Source organism: Chiloscyllium punctatum, chromosome 19, assembly GCF_047496795.1.
Source record: "Chiloscyllium punctatum isolate Juve2018m chromosome 19, sChiPun1.3, whole genome shotgun sequence".
Taxonomy (NCBI): Eukaryota; Metazoa; Chordata; class Chondrichthyes; order Orectolobiformes; family Hemiscylliidae; genus Chiloscyllium; species Chiloscyllium punctatum.
In genome coordinates this window covers 97385580-97413480 of record NC_092757.1, presented here as the reverse complement: position 1 = coordinate 97413480, position 27901 = coordinate 97385580, and the positions used below count along the sequence as shown (strand labels likewise).

Genomic DNA, 27901 nt, shown 5'->3' with positions numbered 1-27901 from the left:
ACTGTTGCCTCACAGTGCCAGGGACCGAGGAATGATTCCAGCCTTGGGCGTTTGCACATTCTCCCCGTGTCTGCGTGGGTTTCCTCTGGGTGCTCCGGTTTCTTCCCACAGTCCAAAGATGTGCAGGTCAGTCGAACTGGCCATGCTAAATTGCTCATAGTGTTAGTTACGTTAGTCAGAGGGAAATTGGTCTGGGTGGGTTACTCTTGTTGGGCCAAAGGGCCTGTTTCCACACTGTAGGGAAATCTAATCTTGTTGCCTTTATGCTTCTAGGTAGTTGGTTTTATGTATTAGAGTTAGTGTATGTTATGCTTGAAAGTCACTGTTTAAGAGATGAATCATGTGACACTAGAGAATTCCACTAGTACCTTCAGGTTTGTTCAGACTTGTTTGAGGTTTTACAGAGTGCATGGTTTTGGAATAAAAATGTCCTCTTCCAATGTGCAGGTTATGCGAATTGGCCATACTAAATTGCCCATAGTGTTAGGTGCATTAGTCAAGGGTACATATGAGGAATAGGTCTGGGTGGTTTACTCAGCATGGACTTGTTGGGCTGAAGGGTCTGTTTCCATACTGTAGGTAATCTAATCTAATCTGATCTCATGATGCAATGTCAGGGGAAGATAGTTCAATTTTTCGTTTGTTAGAGCTGATCATTGCTAGACATTAGTGTGGCTTGAATGTTACTTACCAGTCCAAGCCTGAAGGTTGACCAGGACTTGTGCCTTGTTTTATGATGTTAAAATCACACAACACCGGATTATAGTCCAACAGGTTTACTTGGAAGCGCTAGCTTTCGGAGCGCTGCTCCTTCATCAGGTGGTTGTGGATCAGCACTCCGAAAGTTAGTGCTTCCAAATAATCCAGTTGGACTATAACCTTGTTTTGTGATTTTTAACTTTGTCCATCCCAGTCTTATTCCGGCATCTCCAAATCAAGCATACCATATGCAAATGTTGTGTCATAATCAGCAAATATCCCCATTATTGATCTTAAGATAGAGAGAAGTTCATTGATGAAGGAACTGAAGATGTTTGGGCTTGAAGGATCATACAAAGCAACTCCAACAGTGTTGCCCTAGAACTAAAATAAAGGGCATCCAACAGCTACAAACAACTTCTTGTGCTTGGAGGCGTTTTCACACAATCACAAGACCTCGGTGCAGAGGTGGCTATTTTGTTGGATGTGTCTGCATCTGTTTGTTTAAATGAGCATCATTATCCAGTGCTACTCTCCAGTTATTTCCCCATATCCTTTTTTTTATCCAAACAATTGTGCAATACTTGAATGCCTCAGTTGAACCTGCCTCCACCACACTTCCAGGTAAATATTCTATATCCTAACTGCTTGTCACATGAAAATAATTTTGCACTTGCTTCATTTGTAAATAATTTTAAATCAGTCCCCTCTTGATCTTGTTCCCTTTACTAATGGGACCAGTTCTGTCCATCTGTTTTATCCAACCCGTTCATGATTATCTGATCTCCTCTTAGCCACCTTCTCTCCAAACAAAAGGGTCCAATTCTGCAGTCCTCTTGTAACTGAAGTTGCTCATTCCTGGTGCCAATTTGTTAAATTGCATCTGCACTTTCTTCAATGCATTCACATTCTTCATATAATGAAAATGACATTAGTTTTGCTTGTCTGTATAGGGTCTTTCAAGTTCATTAGCTGCTGTTTTAGTGTGTTGGTGGGTTTGTGGGCTACCATGATGCTAAAGGGTCTGAGTAGTCTAGCAGTCATTTCCGAAAAGTCTTGGTATCATGGTAGCCCACAAACCCACCAACACACTAAAACAGCAGCTAATGAACTTGAAAGACCCTGTACAAACAACAAGCAAAACTCATGTCATTTTCAAAATACCGTGCAAGGACTGTATCAAACACTGCATTGGACAAACAGGCAGAAAACTAGCCACCAGGATACATGAACATCAACTCGCCACAAAATGACATAACCCTCTCTCCCTAGTATCCTTACATACAAATAAGGAAGGACACCACTTCGACTGGGACAACACATCTGTCCGAGAACAAGCCAGACAGAGACACTCACGAGAATTCCTAGAAGCATGGCATTCTGACTGGAACTCTATCAACAAACACACAGAGTTAGATCCCCATCTACCACCCCCTGAGAAAAAGAACTGGAAGTGACTTCAGCACAAGAACTGACATCACCAATCCAAAGAAACCCAAACATATAAATAGAAAGCAGGAATTATCGGCAGTGCTTTGCCTGAGGCCCACTGAAGATGTTAACTTGTATGGTGACGAAAAGTCTGGAAATGTACCTTCCAGCTCAGCAAGCAAACCTACATCCAGAACCTCAACTGAGTCACAAATCTCCCCAAAACTCACTGAGGCCTGTACTGCGCTTTAACTTTCTATGTTCGATATGTATCTTTTTTCAGTATAATTACTATTCAACTTCTCTGTAAATTGTGAAAAAACATACATGTAAGACATTGATTTTCATTTGTAACATTCTTTTCACAATCATTATTCAGGCTATGTGAGAACCTCATTACAGTCTGGGTACAGGACATTATAGACTCCTTGGATGCAATAGGCTGTAGAGGCTGAGATAAATTGATGTGTTGGGTTTGATGCTATGTAGAGTAATTTGTGGTTAGTTGTCTGTAGATGCAAGAGCTTTTGTTCTTGATTTACTCTTTTACATTCATTTTCCCAATCAACCCTTTTGAGTTTTTATGTACAGCGTTCTGTTTATTTGAGTACCTACTCCTAGGTCTTTGCCGGTGCATTGTAAGTTAGTGTAAGAGAGACGTCTGGTGTAATATTCTACCCCTCGAAAGTTGTAAACTGTTTGACTTTGGTTTTATATCTGAATGGATCAAGATAGTTAGGATGGTGTGCTCAGAGTGCAGAATTGACATCCATTGGTTGACTGAACAATTTAAATTCCTTGCTTTGCTGTTTTTGCCATTCTTGATGCTACCGTTGAGTAACTAGGAGGACTAAGGGGCGTCATGGTTGCTCAGTGGTTAGCACTGTTGCCTCATAGCGCCAGGGTCCCAGGTTTGATTCCACCTCGGGTGACTGTGTGGAGTCTGCACATTCTCCCCGTGTCTGTGTGGGTTTCCTCTGGGTGCTCCGGTTTCCTCCCACAATCCAAAGATGTGCAGGTCAGGTGAATTGGCCACGCTAAATTGCCCATAGTGTTAGGTACATTAGTCAGGGGTAAATATAGGGGGATGGGGCTGGGTGGGTTACTCTTCGGAGGGTCGGTGTGGACTTGTTGGGCCGAAAGGCCTGTTTCCAGACTGTAGTAATCTAATCTAATCTAAAACCACACTGGAACCTTTTTTTTAAATGTAGAAATTACCAGTATACTGCAAATTCTGGAAAAGTAAAATGAAAGTTCAATATGATCGCAACAGCGGTGCTTAACATCCGCATCCTACATTGCTGTCATCTATCCAGCACGGCTCCAAAGATGGCAATCTAGCAATGAATTAGTGTTGTATTGACTTGGCTTGACAGGAGTTTATGCAATGACTGGAATGCATGATGAGTTATATTTGGCTGGGTTGCCATGTAAAGTGCAGATAGAACTAAGTATAGCTTTTTTGATCATAATTGTATTGACTATTGAGGCTCTTGCAATGACAACATCACTTTTTGTCCAAAAATATTCTTTCTTCATAAAATTTATAGAAGTATATTACAAAGAGTTTAATTTTAAAATCTTAGAGCATGTCCACTTCTCGGCTCCTCGATTAAAAATTGTAATGTGCTTAATATTTATAATATACATTCTATGTCAGACACAGCCGAGGGCAAAGCATTTCAAATTGAAAATTACAAAGTTGTCTCAATGCCATAATGAGAAATATAATATTATTAAAATGGGTAGCAGAAACATAGGCCCAATGAATTGGGATGTGAACTGTAAAATGACTAAACCTTAACTATGTGCTGATTGATATAGGGTATAGTAAATTATAGAAATTACTTGGTGGCTGAAAAACTGATGTGGGAGAAGTTGGGTTTTGGTTAGTGGGCAAGTATCACCGCTACTGGGAAGAGTGAGGGCTGTACCATTGAGATGGTTTACACCTGACCTGCACTGGGGCCAGTGTTCTTGTAAACCACATAGATAGAAAAGTGGAGAGAATTAAACTCGATAGTGGTGGCAAGGGATCAAATGTGCCAAAATGTGGGTGATCATATTGGAGAGAAAGTCAGAGGACAATAGGACACAGGCAATGAGGGTCAGAGAATGACAGGAAGGGATGAAGAGAAAGAAAACTAAGAATACTCCAACAATCAACACCATGATAACAAAAAGACAGAAGTAAAGGTTCTAATTGAAAGCATACGGCATTCACAACAAAGTAAACAAACTGAGTGCACACTCAAGTAAAAACAAAATGTGTAAATATAACCTTACATACAACTATTATTTCCAGGTTGCTATTGAGTTCAAATTCCTGTGTTTTCCCCATAACCCTTGCTTCCCTAACTGATCAGAAATTTGTCTATCTCAGCCTTAAGTATGCAGATGGACTTTGCCTGCATAGCTCTCTGTTGCAAGAAGTTCCAAAGACTCTTATCCCTCATCTCAATCTTAAATTGATTTTGAGTGTTTGTCTGTTGGTCCTAGATTCTCCAATGAGAGGAAGCAACCTCTCAACATTTGCTCCGTGAAGTGCCTTAAAAATCCGAAATGATTCAATGAGATCATCTCTCATTCTTTTAAACCTCAATGAGCAGAATTCTGACTTGTTTACCTTTGCTCTTAAAGGCAATCCCTCCATAGCAGGAATCATCTGTATGATTCTTCTTTGAGCGGCCTCCAATGAAGTTATATCTTTGCTGAAGTAAGGGAATATAAGCTGCTCAGTGCTCTAGACGTGGTCTCACCAGCACCTTGTACAATTGCAGTAAAACCTCCTTACTCCTATACTCAAAACCCTTGAAATAAAACGGCCGATATTCCATTACTTAACCTAGCAATATCTCTCAGAAAACTGTATTCCCCCTCACAATCTGCCTTTCCATTTATTTTTGTCATCTGTACATTTAGCTGCAATGCATTTCTTCCTGCAAGTCATTAATATATATTGTGAATACTTACAGTCCCAATCCTCATCCATGTGGAACTCCACTGGTCACCAATCTGAAATCTTTCTTCATCTCCATTCTAACTGATTAAAAATTTAAGAACTATCTTAGGTGTGTTCAGTTTGTTCCCGTGAGTTGTATGACCCTTTGACCTTTCCCTTATAAATTGAGTCCAAGTTCTTAATCTCTCATTATCACTTGATGAAGGAAGATTGCTCTGAAAGCTAGTGTTTTCAAATAAACCCTTTGGCTTTACAACCTGGTGCCATATGGTTTCTTATCTTATGATTTAACCTTTTAGTGAGGTGTTTTGTTAAAGTGCCTTCTGGAAGTCCAAATTCAACACATCTACCAGTTCTCCTCCATCCATTCTGGTTGAGACTTCCTTGAAAAACTCTTAATAAATTGGTCAGTCACAATTTCTGTTTCATAAAGCCATTCTGACTCTGCTTGATTAGATTAGATTTTCCAAATATATTGCTGTTACTTCCTTAATTGATTCCAGTACTTTCCAACAATAGATAGTAGCGTGACTGCCCTATAGTTGGGCCCTTCCTGCCTCTTCCTTTTTTTGAATATGGGTATCACATTGGCAGTTTTACAATCTTCTGGTCAAAAGTCCCCCTGTCTGAATCCCAGCTTGTGGTACTTCCGGTTAGATTCTAGAATGAAAACTGGCTTAATAGATTGTTTGTTTTCTTTTGTATACCAAGGAATCTCGATTATTCGAATGAGATGGGCGAACACTATTTCGTTTGGATAATTGATTATTCAGTTAATTGAATCAATGCCTCTTCTCTGGGGCTTGGAGTTTTCTGAAGTTTCCTTTTTCCTTGCTCTGCCTGCCTTGGTTCCTCTCTCTGGGTTTGTTTCTGAGCAGACAAATTTTTTTGTGTGTGGAAGGGACCTGCAGCACTGCTGAAGTGTCCCCGCCCGCCCCGCCCCCCCACCACCACCGCCAAATCACTTCAAAAGGATTGATATAGCGAGCACTTGCTAAGAATGCTGCCCATTCAGGAGAGTAAGCAGCAGCACGCTGCATGCAAGACTCTGCCTCCCTGTCCGAAACCCCCCCAACCCCGCCCCTGTTACCCCCCCCCAAAAAAAAACACACACACACTTCAACTTTTTGACAGGTTCCACCTTTGCCCTGTACAGGACAATATCGGAGAGATTATCTGTGGAAGGGGGGGTTCAGGGTACATGCCTGTGAAACTCCAGGGAAAGTGTTGTGTGGAGAGAGAGATAGAGAGGACAGGAAGTCAGTGCCTGGACTCCAATTTGGAAATTGTGCCTGGACTCCAGTTGATGTCCAGGACTGTTATCGGCAGCTTTTCTGTAAGCCATGTTCGTTTTTAATCATTGTAAACAAAAAGCACAATCAGTGTTGGAAACACTTCTTTGATGTAATGTTTCCATCGGGACCTCGAGATCTCCTTCGGATAATCCAATATCCGGATAATTGATATTCGGATAATCAATATATCTGTAGTTTGTGGTGATAACATGATGCTCGGATATTGAGACATATTCAACCAGTCTGTAAATTTTCGTTAACAACTAAAAAGAAGTTCATTTTACAAAGAATATCAAACCAACGCATCTAAATGTAAAAAAAGCACAGTTTTGAAGCAAAAATAAAGCCATGAACTGCAGGTGCTAGAGATTTGAAACAAAAACAGACATTGCTGGCAAAACTCGGCAAGTCTAGTGGCAAGTGTGGAGGAAAGCAGAGTTAATATTTCGAATCTGGTGACTCTTTATCAGAAATGATAGCAGCTAGGAAATCTGGTATTTGTGGTGGTGGTGAGGTGTTGGGAAAGGTAAACAAATGGTTTATTGATGCCAGGTCCGGACAGAAGAGAAGGTGAATAAGTCGTAACAAGAGCCAAGGGTAGCAGAGATGGGGTACTATGTGCTGAAAGCAAGCCAAACAATGTGGTAATAGCCTGAGAGTGGGTGAAAATGGGTTATTTGTGCTAAAAGCAACCCATACCATAACAATGCTGGATGTTAATGGTGGGGGGAATGGGTCAGATCATAAAAAGATGAAATCGGGCATTAAAGTTATTGAACCTCATGCTGAATTCCAGAGACTGCAGGGTCACCAAGATGAAGATGAGATGCTGCTCTTTGAGCTAGTGCTGAGATTTGCTGGAATACAGCAGTAGGTCTGCGACAAATGTTGACAAGGGAACATGGTGCTGTGTTGATCTGACAGGCAACTGGAAGCTCTGGGTCACTTTTATTGATAAACCATGTGTTCTGCAAAGCGATCACCCAGTCTGTGTTTTGACTCTTGCCAATGTCGAGGCGACCAAACTATGAGCAGCCAGTATAACACACTACATTGAATGCGGATGAACCCGTGGACCGAGGAATGGCAGATGGAGTTTAATTTGGTTAAATGTGAGGTTCTGCATTTTGGAAAGGCAATTCAAGGCAGGACTTAGACATTTAATAAGAAATAAGAAGGGGATGGTGACGTTAATGGGGGTGTACTATAGGCCCCCAAATAGACAACAGGAATTAGAAGAACAAATATGCAGGGAGACTTGCAAGAGCAAGTCAAAGTGGGGGTTGTCATAGTAGGGGATTTTAATTTTCCTAACATAGACTGGGACTGCCAGAGCATTAAAGGCTTAAATGGGCTGGAATTTAACTGTGTTCAGGAACGTTTCCTCAAGCAGTACATAGAGGGCCCTACTCAGGAAGGGGCAAAATTCAACCTACTGTTGGGAAATAGGGTAGAGCAGGTGACTGAGGTGACAGTGGAGTAGCACTTTGGGACCAGTGAACACACTTTGATTAATTTTGAGATCGTTATGGAAAGGGACAAAACTGGTCAACACGTTCAAGGTAAAAACGAGGACTGCACATGCTGGAAACCAGAGTCTGAATTAGAGTGGTGCTGGAAAAGCACAGCAGGTCAGGAGGCATCCAAGGAGCAGAAAAACTGACATTTTGGGCATAAGCTCTCCAATCAGGAATAGAGGATTCCTGATGAAGGGCTTTTGCCCGAAATGTCGATTTTTTTTTTTTCAGGTTCAAGTTCTAAACTGGGGCTAGGTGAATTTTGGTGGGATTAAACAGGAGCTTGCAGGGGTTGATTGGAGTAGTTTTTAGGCGAAGGGGCTTCCAGCAAGTGAGATAACTAGAGTTCAAGGTTTAAATATTCCTGTGAGGGTGATGCGCAAGATTGGCAGGAAAATGGAGCCCTGGATGACTAGGTGACCAGATGCTGAGGTTTTGACCAGACAACAGGAGGAAGCACGGTTCAGGTACAGGCAGCTGGGATCAAGGGAATCTCTGAAGGTATAGAGAAGAAGGAAATCAGGAGGGTGTAAAGTGGGCACACGATAGCCTTAGCTGAGAAGATTAAGGTGAATGCAAGGAGATTCTTTAAGTATATTAAAGGAATAATTAGAGGGAGAATAGGACCCCTCAAGGACCAAAGTGGACATGGATGTGTGAAACCGCAGGAGATGGGTGAGGTCCTCAATGAATATTTTTCCTATGTTTACCATGGAGAAAGACATGAAGACTTAAGATAGTGATGATATCTGAGGCACAGTCCATATTGCAGCAGAGGAGGTGTTGGATGTATAGATTGTATGAAGATGGATAGATCTCCTGTTCCTGACCAGATATATCAAAGAACACTGCAATAGGCTAGAGAAGAAATTGTGGGGACCCTGGTTGATATTTTTGCATCATCATTAGCCATGGGTGAGGTCTCGGAAATTTGGAGGGTAGCGAATGTTGTGCCCTTATTCAAGAAGGGCTGCAAAGAAAAACCTGGAAACTGTACACCTTTAATTTGTGGGAAGGAAGTTACTTGAGAAGATTGAGTGATGAGATGCATATGTATTTGTACAGACAGTGTTTGATTAGGAGTAGGCAAACGTGAGTTCTGCAGATGCTGGAGATCACAGTCGTGAGTGGGATGCTGGAAAAGCACAGCAGGTCAGGCAGCATCCGAGGAGCAAGAGAAATGACGTTTCAGGCAAAAGCCCTTCATCATTCTTTTGCCTAAAACGTCAATTCTCCTGCTCCTTGGATAGTGCCTGACCTGCTGTGTTTTGCAGCAGCACACTATCAACTTTGATTAGGAGTAGTCAGCATTGCTTCGTGCACTAGCAAGATCATGCCTCACAAATTTGTTTGAGTTCTTTTGAAGTGACCAGGAAGGTTGATGAGGACGGGGTGGTATGGATTTCAGTAAGGCCTTTGATGAGATTCCACATGGTAGGCTGCTCCGGAAGGTTAGATTGCATGGAATCTAGGGAGATCTCGCAAACTGGATACACAGTTGGCTTAATGGTAGGAAGCAGAGGGTATTGGGGAAGAATGCTTGTCAGAATGGAAGCCTGTGACGAGTGGTGTACTTCAGGGATTGGTGCTGGGCCTATTGCTGTTTATCTATGTCAATGATTTGGATGAGAATGTACAAGGCATGATTAGTAAGGTTGCAGATGACAGTAAAATAGGAGGTTTCATGCACAGTGAGGAAGGTTATCAGAAATTGCAGCAGGATCTTGATCAGCTGAGGAAGTGGGCAGAGAAATGGCAAATGGAGTTAACGATAGATAGGTTTTGCATTTTGGAAAGTCAAATCAAGGTCAGAGTTTCATGGATAGTGGTAGGGCCTGGTGGAACAGAGACCTTGGAGTTCAGGTGCATGGTTCTCTGAAAGTTGAGTCACATGTAGTCAGGGCAGTGAAGGCGCACTGCCCTTCATCATTCTGGGCATTGATTATAGAAGTTCGGAAGTTAATGTTCCAGTTGTACCCTTGGAGTATTGTATTCAGTATTGGTCACTTTGCTATAGGAAGGATGTTATTAAACTGAAAAGAGTGCAGAAGAAATTTACAAGGATGTTGCCAGGACTCAAGCGTCTGAGTTATAGTGAGAGGTTGGAGAAGCAAAGACGTTTTTCTTCAGAGCATAGGAGACGGAGGAGGGATCTTATGGACCTGTATAAGATCATGAGAGACGTGGATAGGGTGAATGTACACTGTCTTTTTCCAAAGGTTGAGGAATCAAAGGGTAGAGGACATTAGTTTAAGATTCGAGGAGAAAGAATAAAAGGGAACCAGAGGGCAACTTTTTTATACAGGGGGTGGTACTTATTTGGAATGAGCTTCCAGTGGAAGTGGCTGAGGCTGGTACATTTAACAACATTTAAAAGGCATTTGGACACATATATAGATCTGAAAGATTTAGACGGATATCGGCCAAGTGCAGGGACACAGAGATAGCGTGGATGGACATTTTGGTTGGCTTGGACCAGTTTTGGCCGAAGGGCTTGTCTCCGTGCTGACAAACGAAGGGAGGGGAATACGTTTTTAGCCTGGCATGCTGGTGGAGGTTATGAAAGTGGTGGTATACAGTGCTTTGGATGCAGATCTGGTCGGGTAGTCAGTGAGATACCTTAATCATTGTGGGAGAGAACAGACAGGGTCAAGGCAGAAGTACGGGAAATGGGCCAGACATGGCTAAAGTGAACTTGTGGACGTGGTGGAAATTGGAAGCAAAATTGATAAATCTTTTTCAGGTTACAATATGAGAGGGAAGCAGTATGGATGATGTCACTGATGTGCGAAGAAAGAATATGGGGAAGGGTCCAACTAAGATTAGAACAAGCCTCTGAAATTCAAGATGAAGTTTAATCATCTTTGAGCCTGATTCCATCTTTTATGATCTTTCTGAATCCTCCCACACACAGTCTTGTTATGACATGGTTTGCTTTCAGCATAGACTACCTATTCTCTGTAACCCTCTGCTTTCATTAGAGCTTATTCAGCCTCTGTTGTATCCTGGCCTGCCATTCACAAACCGTTTGTTTATCTACCTCTTTCTCTCTCTCTCTGTCTGGGCTCCATCTCCATCTCTCCTCCCAGCCTCATCTTCACTATAAATACCAGTTTTTCCTAGTTGCTTTACCAGATTCAAAATGTCAACTCTGCTGTCTTCCCACAGATGCTGCCAGCCCTACTAAGTTTATCCAGCAATTTCTTGTTTTGTTTCATGGTCTTGAAACTGTTTTGCTGTGTGTTTAACCTTTTCCCCATTACTGTCTGTAAAAGTTCTGAGAAATTGCCTCTCCAACTCAACACTAACTTTCTGCATAACTGACTTTGTACAGTTTCTTTTCTGTGGACTATGAAGACAATTTGATGTGCCCTTTCTAAGTCTGCCAATATGAATTTTACAAAATCTGAAAGCCCAAACACTGAGTTCTAACAACCTTGCAGATTCCTAACCTAACACGTGATTTTGGGGTTTTACAAGCTACACCGTTCAGTTAATTTTTCATAGCTGTTGCAATATTTCTGAATTAAAAGTAGTTGCAATTTTATTATAGAGTTACTGTTTCATTCGTCAAATCAGACTGTTCGGACAGGGTGAACAGAATTTACAGAACACTTATTCCAAAGCTGTTGGTTATTGTGCTGTTGGCTTTGAAAAACTTAGTTCCTAGATTGACACTTCAGTGTAGTGGGAAGTTCTGGAATGTTGGGCATATTTGTTGGGAAAATGTTGGGGAAAAAAAACTTCTGTATGCTGCTTAAGGTGAATGTAAAATGATCCCATTTGAAGAAGAGCAGGGGAGTCCTACCCTGCATTTTGATTAATACTCCTCAGTCAGAACACAAGACTTGGGAGCAGGATTCAGAGTTGAGAGTGTAGCGCTGGAAAAGCACAGCAGGTCAGGCAGCATCCGAGGAGCAGGAAAATTGACGTTTCAGCCAAGAGCCCTTCAGCGAAATGTCGATTCTTCTGCTCCTCGGATGCTGCGTGGACCTGCTATGCTTTCCAGCACTACACTGTCGACCCTGAATTCCAGCATCTACAGTCCTCACTTTTTCCTTAGGAGCAGGAATTAACTGTTCAATCCATTCATCCAGCTGGACTCAATTGTACTTTCGTGTTGATCTTCCATAACCCTCAACTCCCTTACTGATCAAAAGGCTGTCTAAATCAGCATTAAATGTATTCAATAACTGAGTTCCAAAGAAGAGTCCAATTGGACTTCGTGTTTGTACAGTTGTGGCCAGACCTGCCAAGTTTCCTCAAGATTTATTATTTTTGACGTCGACATTTGCATTATCTTGTTTCAGCTTTAGTACTTTCCCCCCAATGATTGTTTTCAGTCCTTTAGTGCATTTTTTTATTGCTTGATTTTCAGATATTCGTAAATGTATTTTAAGGAGTTAAGGTGAAAGTAGCCATACTTTCAACACTTCCATCATCTTGTTTCCCATTACATCCCCAATTTCACCCTCCGAGGGGCCAAAGCTCCATTTTCTTTTCAGAAATTCATGAGCCCTACATATTCATAATTCAATGAATGTTTAACTTGCCCAATTAAAATTTCCTCATTTTGGTTAGAGAAAAAGAAGGAAGAAATCAGCTCTGTAATTCTTGCAGTAATGTCCTGGTGTTGAAGTGATTGGCTTCCCAACATCTCCAACTATCTTCCCTTGTGCTAGGTTACACTCCTGCTTCCCATTGATTTAAGTGTTGTTAAGTTCCTTGGTGCCATTCATCGTCAAATGCACCTTGTTACGAAAGGTTAGCACTGTTGCCTCACAGCGCCAGAGACCTGGGTTCATTTCCCGCCTCAGGCGACTCTGTGTGGAGTTTGCACATTCTCCCCGTGTCTGCGTGGGTTTCTTCCGGGTGCTCCGGTTTCCTCCCACAATCCAAAAACGTGCAGGTTAGGTGAATTGGCCATGCTAAATTGCCCGTAATGTTAGGTGAAGACGTAAATGTAGTGGAATGGGTCTGGGTGGGTTACGCTTTGGCGGGTCGGTGTGGACTTGTTGGGCTGAAGGGCCTTTTTCCACAATAAGTAATCTAATCTAATAATGCTATAAAAATGAAATTGGGTGAAGAGAGAGTGCAGGTTTTCACATTGTATGGCCACCAATTTTTGACAAGTAAATATGTGCAAAGTGCATTCATCAGTATTGCGCAGAAGGAATTTACTGCATGTATTATTGCATTTGACGAAGACAGAATTGTTGAAGCCATGCTTGGGGCTTGTTAGTAATTTCAATCTGTGAACACTGGTCAAAGGAACAGACCTCACTTGTACTATATTTGGCTCACTCTCTTGGTGCTGGCACCCTATGAGCACATTGATGTCACACATTTGAGAACAACAGACCCTTTAGAATTGGGAGTGAGGCACAGTCAGTTCCATTCTATATCACTACAAAGCACTGAATGGAGTGTTGAGTGCAGTAGGCTGGTCATTATGGAATCATAACAACATTGAGTGTATATCTCCTAGTTGACTACAATACCAGAAGCCGATTGTAATGAATGACGAACCTGATTAAATTGCACAAATGATTCGAATAGTAGCAAAATATTGCCAATGCTAAATATCTGAAATAAAAACAAAATGCCAGTGAAATTTGGCATGTGTGGCAGTGCCTGTGAAGAGACAAACAGTTAATGTTTTGAGTCCAAAATGATTTTTCTTCAGAACTAATTCTTAACTCTTGTTTCCCTCTACAGATGCTACCAGACCTGCTGAAATTCTCAAGCACGTTTTTTCTAATCACACAGATGATTCCTTTGGATTTATTTATTTCTCATTTGGCAAATGGAGTTTAATTTAGGTAAATGTGAGGTGCTGCATTTTGGGAAAGCAAATCTTAGCAGGACTTATACACTTAATGGTAAGGTCCTAGGGAGTGTTGCTGAACAAAGAGACCTTGGAGTGCAGGTTCATAGCTCCTTGAAAGAGGAGTCGCAGGTAGATAGGATAGTGAAGAAGGCGTTTGGTATGCTTTCCTTTATTGGTCAGAGTATTGAGTACAGGAGTTGGGCGGTCATGTTGCGGCCATACTGGGTGTTGGTTAGGCCACTGTTGGAATATTGCATGTAATTCTGGTCCCCTTCCTATCGGGTGGATGTTGTGAAACTTGACAGGGTTCAAATGAGATTTACAAGGATGTTGCCTGGATTGAAGGATTTGAGCTATAGAGAAAGGCTGAACAGGCTGCGGCTGTTTTTCCCTGGAGCATCGGAGGCTGAGGGGTGACCTTATAGAGGTTTACAAAATCATGAGGGGTATGGATAGGATAAATAGACCAAGTCTCTTCCCTGGGTCGGGAGTCCAGAACTAGAGGGCATAGGTTTAGAGTGAGAGGGGAACGATATCAAATAGACCTAAGAAGTGACGTTTTCACGCAGAGGGTGGTATGTGAGTGGAATGAGCTGCCAGAGGAAGTGGAGGAGTCTAGTACAATTGCAACATTTAAGAGGCATTTGGATGGGTATATGAATAGGAAAGGTTTGGAGAAAAATGGGCCAGGTTCTGGCAGGTGGGACTAGATTGGGTTGGGATATCTGGTCGGCATGGATGAGTTGAACATATCCTCCCTGCTGTTTTAATTTATGCTATGACTCATAAAGGCAAGTGTAGTGTACACTGGCTTAACTTCCCTGTTAATATGTCCTGCTGCCTTTGAGTGAATGTAGACAAACAAGAGGCAGGAAGAATACAGCAAGCCAGGCAGCATCAGGAGGGGGAGAAGAAGGGTTATACCCGAAATATCCTGACTTTTCAATATCCTGATGCCATCTGGCTTGCTGTTCTTCTAGCCCTTGGTCTGCTTTGGCTTCCAGCATCTGCAGTTCTTTTGCTGTAAGCCTTTAGGCCCAATCACTTTCACTTTCTTCCCTTGGTATTTTTAAGTTCCAGCCGTATAGACCCTTTACTAACTAATATCCCTTCTTTATGATTGCATTAATTACACTTTTACGTGCAATGCTACCCTCTTTCACAAAATCATGCCAACTGTTCTTGAATGCTTTTGAGTTTTTCCAAGTGGCCAGTTATAATCGCCTCAGTGATTGATTCTAACACCTTTCCCATGACAGACATCAAGCTAACTGGCCTATAGTTTGCTGTTTTGTGCTGCATTCATTCTTGAATACTGGGATTATATGGTCTTTTTTTCTAGTCTGATGGAAGGTTTCCAGAATAAATGAATTTCCGAAAATTAACACGAAACTTCGATTTCCACTAGGACCCTACGATGAAGTCCACCAAGTCCTGGAGACTTAACCTAATTTACTCAGTAATGCATCCCTGGTGATTCTAACTTCACCATATTCTTCTGTTTCTTCAACTTCCTGATTTAAAGCTGTTGCTGGGATGGTTATCATTTCCTTTATGATGAAGATAGAAGCAGATATTTTATTCATTTTATCTGCTAGTAAATCCACATTCTTACCTTCTCGAAAACCAAGACTCTTATTTGTTTGCTTTTTAAATATCTAAAGAAGCTGTCGCCATCTGTTTTACACTCCTAGTCAGCTTCCTCTCATTTGTCTTGATTAACCTTTTAGTCATTCTGTGCTTTTTTTTGTATTTGACTCGTCCTCTGATTTTTCACTCATCTTTGTACAAGCATATGGTTTTACATTCAATGATTTCCTTAACTACTTTTGTTAAACATAGATGATGGATTCTCTGCTTGGAAGTATGCTTTATCATGGAAGTGTCTTATTTTGAATATTGTGAAGTGTCCTGTGAAATGTGCTACTGCTTCTATTCTGATCAGTGTAATAGCCTTGTTCATTTTGGCAAGCTCAGCTGTCATAATCACTGCCCTAAAATGAGCTTAAAATATTAATCTTGGGTCAATTCTTCTCCCTTTCCATCCAGTTATTTTTTGCTTCCCTGTGACATCACACTTAAATGCTTCTCAGCAAATGGACAATTCCCAGACTGAATTGCAGTTGTTTTAAACTGGTGTATCCAGCTGCAGACTGTCTTAAAATTAGCTACATCCTTGTAAATCTTTTCTGCATTCTCTCGAGATTAACAGTATCCTATACAAGGATGACCAGAATTATACGCAGCGTTCTAACAACAGCCTCACCAAAGACCTGTATAGCCGCAATATGCTGTCCGAACTCCTAAACTAGCAGATCCAAAGACTAAGTGCCTCACAGACTCCTCAAAGTCTTTCCAATGTTTTTTAAAATTTATTCACTCGTGAGTGTGGATGGCTGGCTGGCATTTATTGCCCATTCCTTCTTGCCCTTGTGAAGGTGGTGGGTGAGCTGCCTTCGTGAACTGCTGCATATCACATGCTGTAGGTTCACCCATGCTGCCTTCAGGGAGGGAATTCCAGGATTTTGACCCAGCAACTGTGAAGGAATAGTGATCTGTTTCCAAGCCAGGCTAGTGAGTGGCTTGGAGGGGAACATGCAAGTGATGATGTTCCTGTGTATCTGCTGCCCTTGTCCTTCTAGATGGAAGTGGTCGTGGGTTTAGAAGGAGCTCTATAAGGATCTTTGAATTTCTGCAGTGCATCTTGTTGATAGTACACTTTGCTACTTTGGTCGTGGAAGGAGTGGAGACTTGTAGATGTGGTACCCATTAAACGGGCTGCTTTGTCCTGGATGGTGTTGAGGATGCATTCATCCACGCAAATGCAGAGTATTCCATCACACTTCTGAGTTGTGCTCTCTAGATGGTGGACACGTTTTGGGGCATCAGGAGGTATTATTAGCTGCAGTGGTCTCAGCCTCTGATCTGCCCTTGTTGCCACTGCATTTATGTGGCAAACCCAGTTGAGTTTCTGGTCAGTGGTAACTCCCAGGATATTGATGGTGGTGGTTTCAGTGATGGTAACACCGTTGAATACAAAGGCGAGGTGAATAGATTGTGTCTTATCAAGTTTGATCATTGCCTAGCATTTGTGTCATACGAATGTTACTTGCCACTTAGAATCATAAAATTCCTACAGTGTGGAAAGTGGCCAGTCAGTCCATCAGATCTGCACTGACCCTTTGAAGAACATCCCACCCGACCCAGCTTCGACACCTCCATCCAAGTAACCCGAATAGCTAGTCCGCCTAACCTGCACATCTTTGAATATTGGGAGGAAACCAGAGCACCCGACTGAAGCCCCTGCAGACATGGTACAGATGTGCAAACTCTACATTGACAATCACCCATGACTGGAATCAAACCTGGGTCCCTGGTGCAGTGACGCGGTACCACTAAACACTGAGCCACGATCCCTCCCCTAACCTATACGTTGTGCAATCAGCCCCACCTCTGACCTTATGATGGAGGGAAGGATGTTGATGAAGCAGCTGAAGATGGTTGGGCCCAGGACACTACCCTGAGGAACTTGTGCAGAAATGTCCTGAAGCTAGGATGACTGATTTCTAACAACTAGATAAAAACAAGGACTGCAGATGCTGGAAACCAGATTCTAGATTAGAGTGGTGCCGGAAAAGCACAGCAGTTCAGGCAGCATCCAAGGAGCAGGAAAATCGACGTTTTGGGCAAAAGCACTTCATCAGGAATGATGAAGGGCTTTTGCCCGAAACGCCGATTTTGCTGCTCCTCGGATGCTGTGCTTTTCTGGCACCACTCTAATTTAGAATCTGATTTCTAACAACTACAACCATCTTCCAATGTATGACAGATATGCCTCGAACGAGAAGAGAGTTTGTGCACAATACCCATTGACTCCAATTTTGCTAGGGCTCCTGATGCAATTATCAGTCAAAAACAGCCTTGATGTGAAGGGCTGTATTCCTCTCCCCTCTGGAATTCAGCTCTTTTGTCCATTTTTGAACCAAGGCTGTAATGAAGTCAGGAGATGAGTGGCCCGAGTGGAACAAAAGGGGCAGTACCAAGCAGGGTGATACTGATCACGTGCTGCTTGCTATCATTGTTGATGACACCTTCCATCACTGTACTGATGATCGAAAGCAAACTGATGGGCAGTAATTAGTTGGTTCAGTTTGTCCTCCTTGTTGTGTACAAGACATACCTAGGCAATTGGCCATATTGTCAGGTAGATGCCAGTATTCTAACTTTTTTGGAACAGCTTGGCCAAGGCAGAGTCATATTCTGGAGCACAAGTCTTCAGCATCATTGCCAGAATGTTGTCAGAACCCGTAGCTGTTGCGGTATCTAATGCCTCCAACTGTTTCTTGATGTCATGTGGAGTGAATTGATATGGCTGAAGACTGGTATCTGTCATGCTGGGGACCTGTGGAGGGGACTGAGAAGAATCATTCATTTGGCATTTCTGGTTGAAGATTACTGCAAGTGCTTTAGCCTTATCTTTTGCACTGATGTGTTGGGCTCTTCCATCATTGAGGATGAAGATATATGTGGAGCTGCCTCCTCCAGTGAGTTGTTTAACTGTCCTCCATCATTCATGACTGAATGTGGCAGCACTACAGAAGTTAGATTTGATCCATGAGTTGTGGGATCACTTAGCTCTGTCTGTCACTTGCTGCTTATGCTGTTTGGCATGCAAGTAGTCTTGATTGGTAGCTTCATCAAGTTGACATCTCATATTTACTTATGTCTGGTGCTACTGCTGGCATACCGTCTTGCACTCTCCATTGAACCAGGGTTGATTCCCTGGCTTGATGGTATTGGTTGAGTATAGGACATGCTGAGCCATGAGTTAGAGATTGTGCTGGAGTACAGTTCTGCAGCATTCCGAAAGCTTGTACTTTCAAATAAACCTGTTAGACTATAGCCTGGTGTCATGTCGTTTATAACTTTGTCCACCCGAGTCCAACACTGGGACCTCCATGTCACAAAAATGGCGATTATTCTCAATGTGAAGGCAGGAATCTAGCAAGGACTATGTGCTAGGTTCTGCTAGGACCACTCATCACCTGGGCTCACTACAGTCTTGGTTCAGGATGAACAAAAGAGCTAAATTCCAGAAGTGAGATGAGAGTGATTGTACTGGACATCAAGGCTTCATTTGACTTTTGACTTCAAGGAGTCCTAGCAAATCTAGAGCCAGAGGGGATTGGGTGTGAGGGACCTCTGTGATGGTTGGAGTTATACCTGGCACAGAGGAATTTGGTTCAAGTTGTTGCAGGTCAGTCATCTCAATTCCAAGACTTCTGTGCACGCTTTCCTCATAGTAGTATCCTTGAATCAAGCATCTTCAGCTGCTTTGTCCTGTAGCTTTGGTAGACACAATCTTTCTGACTTAGACGCAGTTCAAAACTTGCTCAAACTTTGGAGTCTCTTTGTTAGACTGGTTGACATTGGCCTGCCTGTGAGGGCCCAATTGATATCCATACATCGGCTGTCTGAGCATAATCCACCTCTGGAACTGAAATGTTTTAAATGTTCTGATGAAAAATAATTAATTTAATTAATTTCCAAGCCTGGCCTCATAGGCAAGTAACAGTTTGATTATTCTCTTTTTAAAACCAGCTGCTGCTCACAGCTTAATGGTCATTTTCAGCTCTCAGCTCACGGTTCACAGCTCCAAACCAAAAATAATTAACAAAAAAACAAAAACAGCAAAGGTTCTGACACCACCATTCTTTTAAGCAAACAAGTGATGGGCTGGCCCAGCCAGCTTCACCCACATGATTATTTTTTAAAATATTGATAATGTGCTGTGTTAAATTTATCAACTGTTGAAGAGTTCAAAGGGATGATGACAAAGCTGCGTATTGTCAGTCTCGGGGGAAACTAATGTTGTTCATTCGCAGTATGTTGTCAAAGTGAAGCAGGTACACGAGAAACAACTTTGTTGTTGCTTGGCATAGCAGAAGTAATTGTGTAGGGGCAGCGAGTGAAGCCATTGGAACGAAACCTCTGGGTATGATTAAATTGGTAACAGTAGAACTAGATAAGAAGAGCCCTGTGAGATGGACAACAGTGCTGAGGAATTGGCGCAAAATTGCGTGACATTATCAATGTCAAAAGCTGCTGACCGGTTGGGCAGAATGAGGGAAGTTTACAAGTACCACTTTAAGCAATCATTGCCTCATCAATGCATTGTGGCTGCAGCGTGTATAGCCTGTTAGGTACACTGCAGTCACTCATACCTTGCCATGAGAATTCACTTGTTTGTCCAAGTTTGGAGCAATGTAATGAAGCCTGGAACCCAGAGATCCTGATAAACTGAGTATTGGTAAGCAGGCTCTTGATGAGTGAGTGCTGTTTGATTGCATTTGTTACAGATTCCTTTCATTACTTTGCTTATTATTCAGGGTAGACTGATGTTTAGGATAATTAACCAAATTGGATTCTTCTTTTTATTTTATGGCAAGCACCAACTTGGGCAGTTTTCCATTTCGTTTAGTAGTTGCCACTGTTTTATTGGAACACAGATTTTGCATATTTTCTATCGTGAAGCTTCCAAGTGTTTGTTTGGCAATTGGAAGTAGTGCTTTAATTTAATTGTGCAAATCAGCATTCCCTGCAAATAAATCATTTGAGGCTCTCTGGTCCAACCCCTGCTCCCTGTCTGGATGCAGATTGCTTTTTGCCATGAAATGCTGTTCATTGTTGGGTATGCTTTTTTGGCAGACCTGTTGTATGAACTGTGTTCTGGTGGTGTGCCTGGGAGTGTAATTCTGTGTCGAATTAGATTACCTACAGTATGGAAACACCATTTGGCCCACCAAGTCCACACAGTCCCTCTGAAGAGTAACCTACCCCAGACCTATTTCCCTCTGACTAATACACCTCACATTATGGGCAATTTAGCATGGCCAATTCACCTGACCTGCACATATTTGGATTGTGGGAGGAAACCGGAGCACCCGGTGGAAACCCACACAGACACAGGGAGAATGTGCAAACTCCACACAGACAGTGGATCGAGGCTGAAATCGAACGTGGGTCTCTGGTGTCATGAGGCCACAGTGCTAATCACTGAGCCACCGTGCTGCCTTGGTGAATCTCCAGACTAATTGTACAGTCTTTGCAAGGATCAACTTGATTTCTTATTGTTTTCTTCTAGCCCTCTGTTTATTACCAAGTGATGTGTCTTCAAATCTTTGCCTTATAAATGCAATCCAAATACTCTCTCTGTCCGTCCATGTTTTAGTTTTGGTAACAGTTGTGAGCCTAAGCAATTTGCCCTCCCATCTCTCCTTTTGACCTCATCTTTCCCCTGACATTTCCACTTTTCCACCTAGCCAGATCACCTTAGATATTTCATCATTCAGGTCGATTAGAACGTAATGTCTAATCAAATACTATTATTACTATAATAAATGCAAAATACTGTGATTTTGGAAATCTGAAATTTAAAAAAAACTGTGCTGGAGAAACTCTGCTAGATGGCAGAATCTGTGTAGAGAGAAACAGTGAGAACATTTTAATTGGATGCATCTCTTCAGAACCTGTCATATCAGATTCAACTTTAACAAGAAGAGTCACTGGACTTGAAACGTTAGCTCTGTTTTCTGAGATTCATACAGGTCCTTTGGCCCATAGAGTCTACATTCAAATACCTACCATTAAAAATGCACTAATGCCAATTTACTGCACTCGTCCCATATCTTTGAATGTTATGATATTTGAAGTACTCATCCAAACTTTTTTTTTTCAAAGTTGTAAGGTTTTTAGGCAGTGCATTCCAGATTTCCACCTCCTGTTGAGTGAAAACATTTTTTCCCAAATTCCCTTTGAATCTCCTGCCTCTTCGCCTAAATCTATGCCCTCTCGTGATGGACACCTCAGTCAAGGGGAGCAGCCTCTTTCTATTCACCGTGTCCATACCCATCATAATCTTACACACCTCAATCATGACCCCCCCTCAGTCTTCTCTGCTCTAAAGAAAACAATCCAAGCCTATCTAGTCTCTACTTGTAACTCAATTTCTCCATCCCAGATAACATCTTGGTGAACCTCATCTGTACCCCTCTAATGTCACATACTTCCTTTAGTGAAGTTGTCAGAATTGCACACAGTCTTCTTGAACAACGCCGTGCATAATTCCAACATTACCTCCTCACTCTTGTGCCACGAGTGATGAAGGCAAGTTTCTCATGTGCCTCCTCGGATATTATTTTCGCATGCTCTGCTGACTTCGGGGATCTGTGAGTAATCACCCCAAGATCCCTCTTCCACTAAGATATCAGTGTCCTGCCATTCATTAAATATGCCCTCATCTTGTTTCTTCTTAAGTGTATCACTTAGTAGGGTTAAATACCATCTGCCACTGGTCTGCCCACCTGACCAACCCATCCATATCTTCCTGTAACCTGCAACCATCTTCTTTGCAATTAACCATTCTACCAATCTTCATGTCGTCTGCAAACTTGCTTAACATTCCCCCAACATTTTTTTGATTTTATTGTTGTCCCAAGTACCTAATTACAGAGAACAGCTTTGTTTTACGAGTAGTACAGGACACCATAGCAAACAAGGGCATCGTGTGCTTAAACAGAGTGTGACATACAAGGTTATGTCTGAGCAGGAGATGTGGAAAGGAAGGTCAACGTTAGTAAGATCAACATTATTTGAAATCAGAGAGGTCTGTGCATCAGTCTAATATTGGCAGCGAAGAAGAAGTTCTTGAATCTGTTGGTGCATGTGTTCAAGCTTCTGTATCTTCTGCCTGACACAAGAGGATGGAAGAGAACAATACCAGGGTGCAAGGGGTCCTTGATATTCGCAGAGTTGCCGCAGCAATGAGAAGAGCAAGGAGGTTGGCTTCCGTGATGGCCTGTGCACACTGTAGTGTAGATTCTTATGGTCCTGGGTAGAGCAGTTACCGTACAAGGCCTTTATACATCTAGATACAATGCTTTCTGTGGTACATCTGTAAAAAATGGTGAGAGTCCTTATGGGCATAAAAAAATTCCTAATTATCTGCTGGATTTTCATCTGTATCATTTACATACATAACAGGTAATAAGAGTCCCACTATTGATGCTTGTGGCACACCACAACACACTAACGTCCAGTCACTCAAACAGCCTTTTACCCACTACCCTTTGTGTCCAATTACTAAGCCAGTTTCTGATCCATCTTGCCAGGTTTCCCTCAATTCCATGTGTTTTTACCTTCTCGGTCAGTTTACCATCTGGGACCTTGCCAAAAGCTTTGCTAAAATCCATATAAACTACATCAACTGATCTTCCCTCATCCACACACTTGACCATAGAGTCATAAGTCTTACAGCATGGAGACAGGCCTTTTGGCCCAAACTGATCCATGCTGACTAATGTCTGTCCATGCTAACCCCATTTCCCTGCACTCGGCCCATGTCCTTCGAAACTTTTCCTGTCCAGGTATTTGTCCAAATGCCTTTTAAGTGTTGTTAATGTACCTGCTTCAACCACTGGCAGCTCATTCTATATGCATACCACCCTCTGTGTTTAAAAAAAATGTTGCCCCTCATGTCCCTTTTTATTCTTTCCCCTATAACCTTAAACTGATGCCCTGTAGTCCTCAATTCCCCAACACTGGTGAAAAAGACTGCATTCACCCTATCTGTGCCTCTCATGATCTTATACACCTCTGTAACATCCTCCCTCAGCCTTCCTCAGTCTAAAGAGAAAAGGTCCTAGCTTGTCCAACCTCTCCTGATAACTCAGACCGTCAAGTCCTGGTAACATCCTTGTAAATTTCTTCTGCACTTTTTCCAGTTCATTAACATCCTTCCTATAACAAGGTGACCAAAACTGAATACAATATTCCAAGTGCGGCCTCATCAACGTCCTGTATGACTGCAACATAACTTCCCACCTTCTATACTCAGTGCCCTGACTGATGAAGGCCACTGGGCCAAAAGCCTTGTTCATTGCCCTGACTACATGTGACTCCACTTTCGGAGAACTGTGAACCTGAACTCCAAGGTATCTCAATTCCATGAGGCCCTGCCAATTACCATGATACTCCTACTTTAATTTGACCTTACAAATTGCAAGTCCTCACACTTATCGATATTAAACTCTCATTTGCCATTTCTTGGCCCACTTCCCCAGCTGATCAGGTCCTGATACAATTCCTGATAACCTTCCTCACTGTCCACGATACCTCCTATTTTAGTAATATTTGCAAACTTACTAATCATGCCTTGTACATTCTTTTCCAAATCATTGTAGATAACAAACAGTAATGGGCCCAGCACCGACCCCTGTGGCACTCCACTAGTCACAGGCGTCTGGCCTGACAAGCAACCTTCCACTATTACCCTCTGCTTCCTACCATCAAGCCGATTGTATATCCAATTTGCCAGCTGTCCCCGGATTCCTTCCCAATTTAACCTTCCAGAGCCGCCTACCATGTTGAACCTTATCAAAGGCCATATTGAAATCCATATAGACTACATCTACTGCCCTGCCCTCCTCAGTTTTTCTGGCTGCTTCATCAAAGAAATCCAACAAATTTGTGAGGCATGATTTCCCACTCACAAAGCTATGCTGACTACTGCTAATCAAACACTGTCTTTCCAAATGTATCTATATCTCATCCCTCAGAATCTTATCAAGTGACCTAACCACTGCAGATGTTAAGCTTACTGGTCTATAGTTCCCAGGTTATTCTTTGCAGCCCTTCTTGAATAATCGAGAAACATTCGCTTCCCCTTAGTCTTCCAGGACCTCAGTCGTGGCTAATGATGATGCAAAAATATCCAGCCAGGGCCCTGGCAATTTCTTCTCTAGCCTCTTGCAGTGTTCTTGGATATATCTGGTCAAGATCAGGAGATTTGTCCATCTTCATACACTCTCATACATCCAACACCGCCTCTACTATGAGATGGGCTATCCCCAAGATATCACCACTAACTTCCCAAGTATTCATGTCTTTCTCCATGGTGTAAACCGAGGAGAAATATTTATTGAGAATCTCGCCCAGCTGCTGTGGTTCTACACGTACATGTTCACTTTGGTCCTTGAGGGGTCCTGTTCTAACTCTAGTTATTCTTTTTTCTTTAACATACTTAAACAATCTCCTTGGATTCACCCTCATCTTCTCAGCCAAGGCTTTCTCATGCCCACTGTACAGCCTCCTGATTTCCTTCTTCAGTAAACTCCTGTATCCCCCTATACCTCCAGAAATTCCTTTGATCCCAGCTGCCTGTACCTGAGCCTTTTTTTTGGTCAAAGCCTCAATGTCTCTTGTCATTCAGGGTTTCCTATTCCTGCTGACCTTGCCCTTCACCATCACAGGAACAAATAGACCTTCAACTCTAGTTATCTCACTTTTAAAGGCCTCCCACTTGCCAGAGGTTCCTTGCCTGCAAACACACTACTCCAATCAGCTCCTGCAATTTCATCAAAATTCACCTTGATCCAATTTAGAACTTGAACCTGTGGACCAGTTTTGTCCCTCTCCATAGCGATTTTAAAATTAATAGAGCAATGGTCACTGGTCCCAAAGTACTCCCCCACTGTCACCTCCGTCACCTGTCCTGCACTATTTACCAAGAATAGTTTTGTCCCTTTCTGAGTAGGACCCCTTATTTACTGGTTTAGGAAACTTTCCTGAATGCACTTAACAAATTCCACCCCCTCAAAAAAAAGTTAAAAACCAGGACACTAATGCTCTGGCAGTCCGAGTGTATGGTTTAATTAAAATTAAAATTCCCTACTCTGACAACCCTCTTGCTCCTGCAAGTGTCCCTAGTCTCATTGCATATTTTTTCTTCCAATTGCTGTTGACTATTTGGGAACCTATTGCACGCCCACAATAATGCCATTGCACTCTTATTTCTTAGCTCCTCCCATAAACCCTTATTAGATAGCGAGTTTTGAGAAGATTTGTAGCTCAGGTTCTGGATGCAAGTTTGCTTGCTGAGCTGGAAGGTTCATTTCCAGGTGTTTTGTCACCTACTCAGTAACATCTTCAGTGGGCCTCAGGCGAAGCACTACATGATTCCTGCTTTCTATTTATATGTTTGGGTTGGTGGTGTCATTTTCTGTGGTGGTGTCATTTCCTGTTCTTTTTCTCAGGGGGTGGTAGATGGGGTCTAACCCGATGTGTTTGTTGATAGAGTTCCGGTTGGAATGCCATGCTTGTGGCCAAACAGATACATGCACAAAAATTCCTAGAAGCATGGATTTCCTAGAAATGACATCATCAACCCAAATATATAAATAAAAAGCAAGAATCATGTACATTGCTTCACCTGAGGTCCACTGAAGATGTTACTGAGTAGGTGACAAAACGCCTGGAAATGAACCTTCCAGCTCAGCGAGCAAACCTGCATCCAAAACCTCACTAGATAATCCTTCTGTTACTTCATCTTTGATTACTGCTGTGATATTTGCCTTCATCAAAAATGTAACTCTTCCTCCCTTCCTTCCACCACATCTGTCCTGCCTAAAGCACCTGTATCCTGGAACATTAAGTTTCCAGTCTTGTCCCTCCCTTTGCTATATTTCTCTAATGGCTATAATATCATAGGTCTACTTAGCTATCCAGGCCCTCAGTTCATTTGCCTTACCTGTCAGCCCTCTTGCACTGAAATAAATGCATTTTAATCCAGCAGGCATTCCTGGCGTAGTCCAGCCTGTCCTGTCTCTTCAATTTACGATTTCTGATATCTCTTTCGAGCCTCAACTTGCCTCCCTGCTGTTGACGACCCCACCCCCTGCTGATCTATTTAAAACTCTTCCTTACACCACCGGCATACCTGGCTGCCATGGTATTGCTCTTCCTCTAGCTCAGTGTAAACCTTCCCTCCTGAACAGCTCATCTCTGCCCCCAGAAAAGATCCTAATGATCTAAAAATCTGCATCACTGCCCCGTGCACCAATTCTTTAGTCACACATTCATCTGCCATATCTTCCTGTTGTTGCCCTCACTAACGTTGGAAGTAATCCGGAGACCATCACCAACGAGGTCCTGATTTTTAATTTTTTCCCCAGCTCTCTGTCATCAGTCTGCCGGATGTCATCCCTATTTCTACCTATGTCATTTGTGCCAGTATGCACAATGACTTCTGGCTGCTCATTCTCCCCCTTGAGAATGTTCTGCATCTGTCCTTGTGATGTCCTGGACCATGGCACTTGGGCAGCAACACACCATCCTGGATTCCTGCCACACAATCTCCTGTCTGTCCCTTTAACTATTGAGTCTCCAATCACTAAGATCCTGTTTACTTTTACCCTTTCCCACTGTGTCCCAGAGCCGGTTGTAGTGCCACCAACGTGGCTACTACTGCTTTCCCCGAAATGGTCAACCCCGCCCCTAACAGTATCCAAAATGGTATACTTGTTTTTGAGGGGAATGGCCGCAGGGTATTCCTGTACACTCTGCCTACTCCTTTTACCTTTCCTGGTGGTCACCCAACGACACTCTGCCTGCACCTGAGGTGTGACCACCTCACTAAAACTCGTGTGAAGCATCTTGGAGTGCATCCAGCTCCAGCTCCCTAACACAGTCTCCCAGGAGCTGCATTTCAAAAAATTCTAACAAATTTGTTAGGCATGACTTCTGTCTGACAAAATCATGCTTATACCTAATTAACCCATGCCTTTTCAAGTGGGTATTAATTTGCTCCTTCAGAATTTTCTCCCAATAGTTTCTCTACTACTGGCATGAGACTCGGCGGTTTGTAATTTCCTGATTCATCTCTATCATCCCTGTTTAAAAAATGGAACCACATTTGCCGTCCTGCAGTCCCATGACACTTACTTTGTGGCCAGAGAGGAGTTCAAAATTTGTGTCAGAGCCTCTACAATTTCTTGCCTTGCCTATCATAGCAATCTGAGATACAATTCATCCATGCCAGGGGTTTTGTCTGTTTCGAAGCCTTCAATACCTCACCGTTCCCAATTGCAAACTGTGCAAGTTTCTCACAAACCCTTTTCCTGAATTCTATACCTATGTTTTCTTTTTCCAGAGTGAAAATCAAAGCGAAGTATGCACTCAACACCCTTCCAATGTGATGTTGCTTCACAAACATGTTGGTCCATAATGGGCCCTGCTGTTTCCTCTTAATGTATTTATGAAATGTTTTAGGATTTCTCCTAATCCAATTTCATGCCCCCTTTTTGCTCTTCTAATTGCTTTCGTAAGTTCC

General features: G+C 42.5%; 1 protein-coding gene across 14 annotated transcripts in view; it reads left to right on the top strand.

The window, feature by feature from the left end:
• Window positions 1-27901, top strand: part of ncor1 (nuclear receptor corepressor 1) — a 406208-nt gene that overhangs the window by 10787 nt on the left and 367520 nt on the right. Inside the window, exon 3 of one of the 14 annotated variants that reach the window (XM_072590140.1) lies at window positions 13623-13726. The exons of the other annotated variants lie outside the window; for them this stretch is intronic. The gene's annotated coding sequence lies outside the window, so the exon portion shown is untranslated. The remainder of the gene's footprint in view (window positions 1-13622; window positions 13727-27901) is intronic. 14 annotated transcript variants of the gene reach the window in all.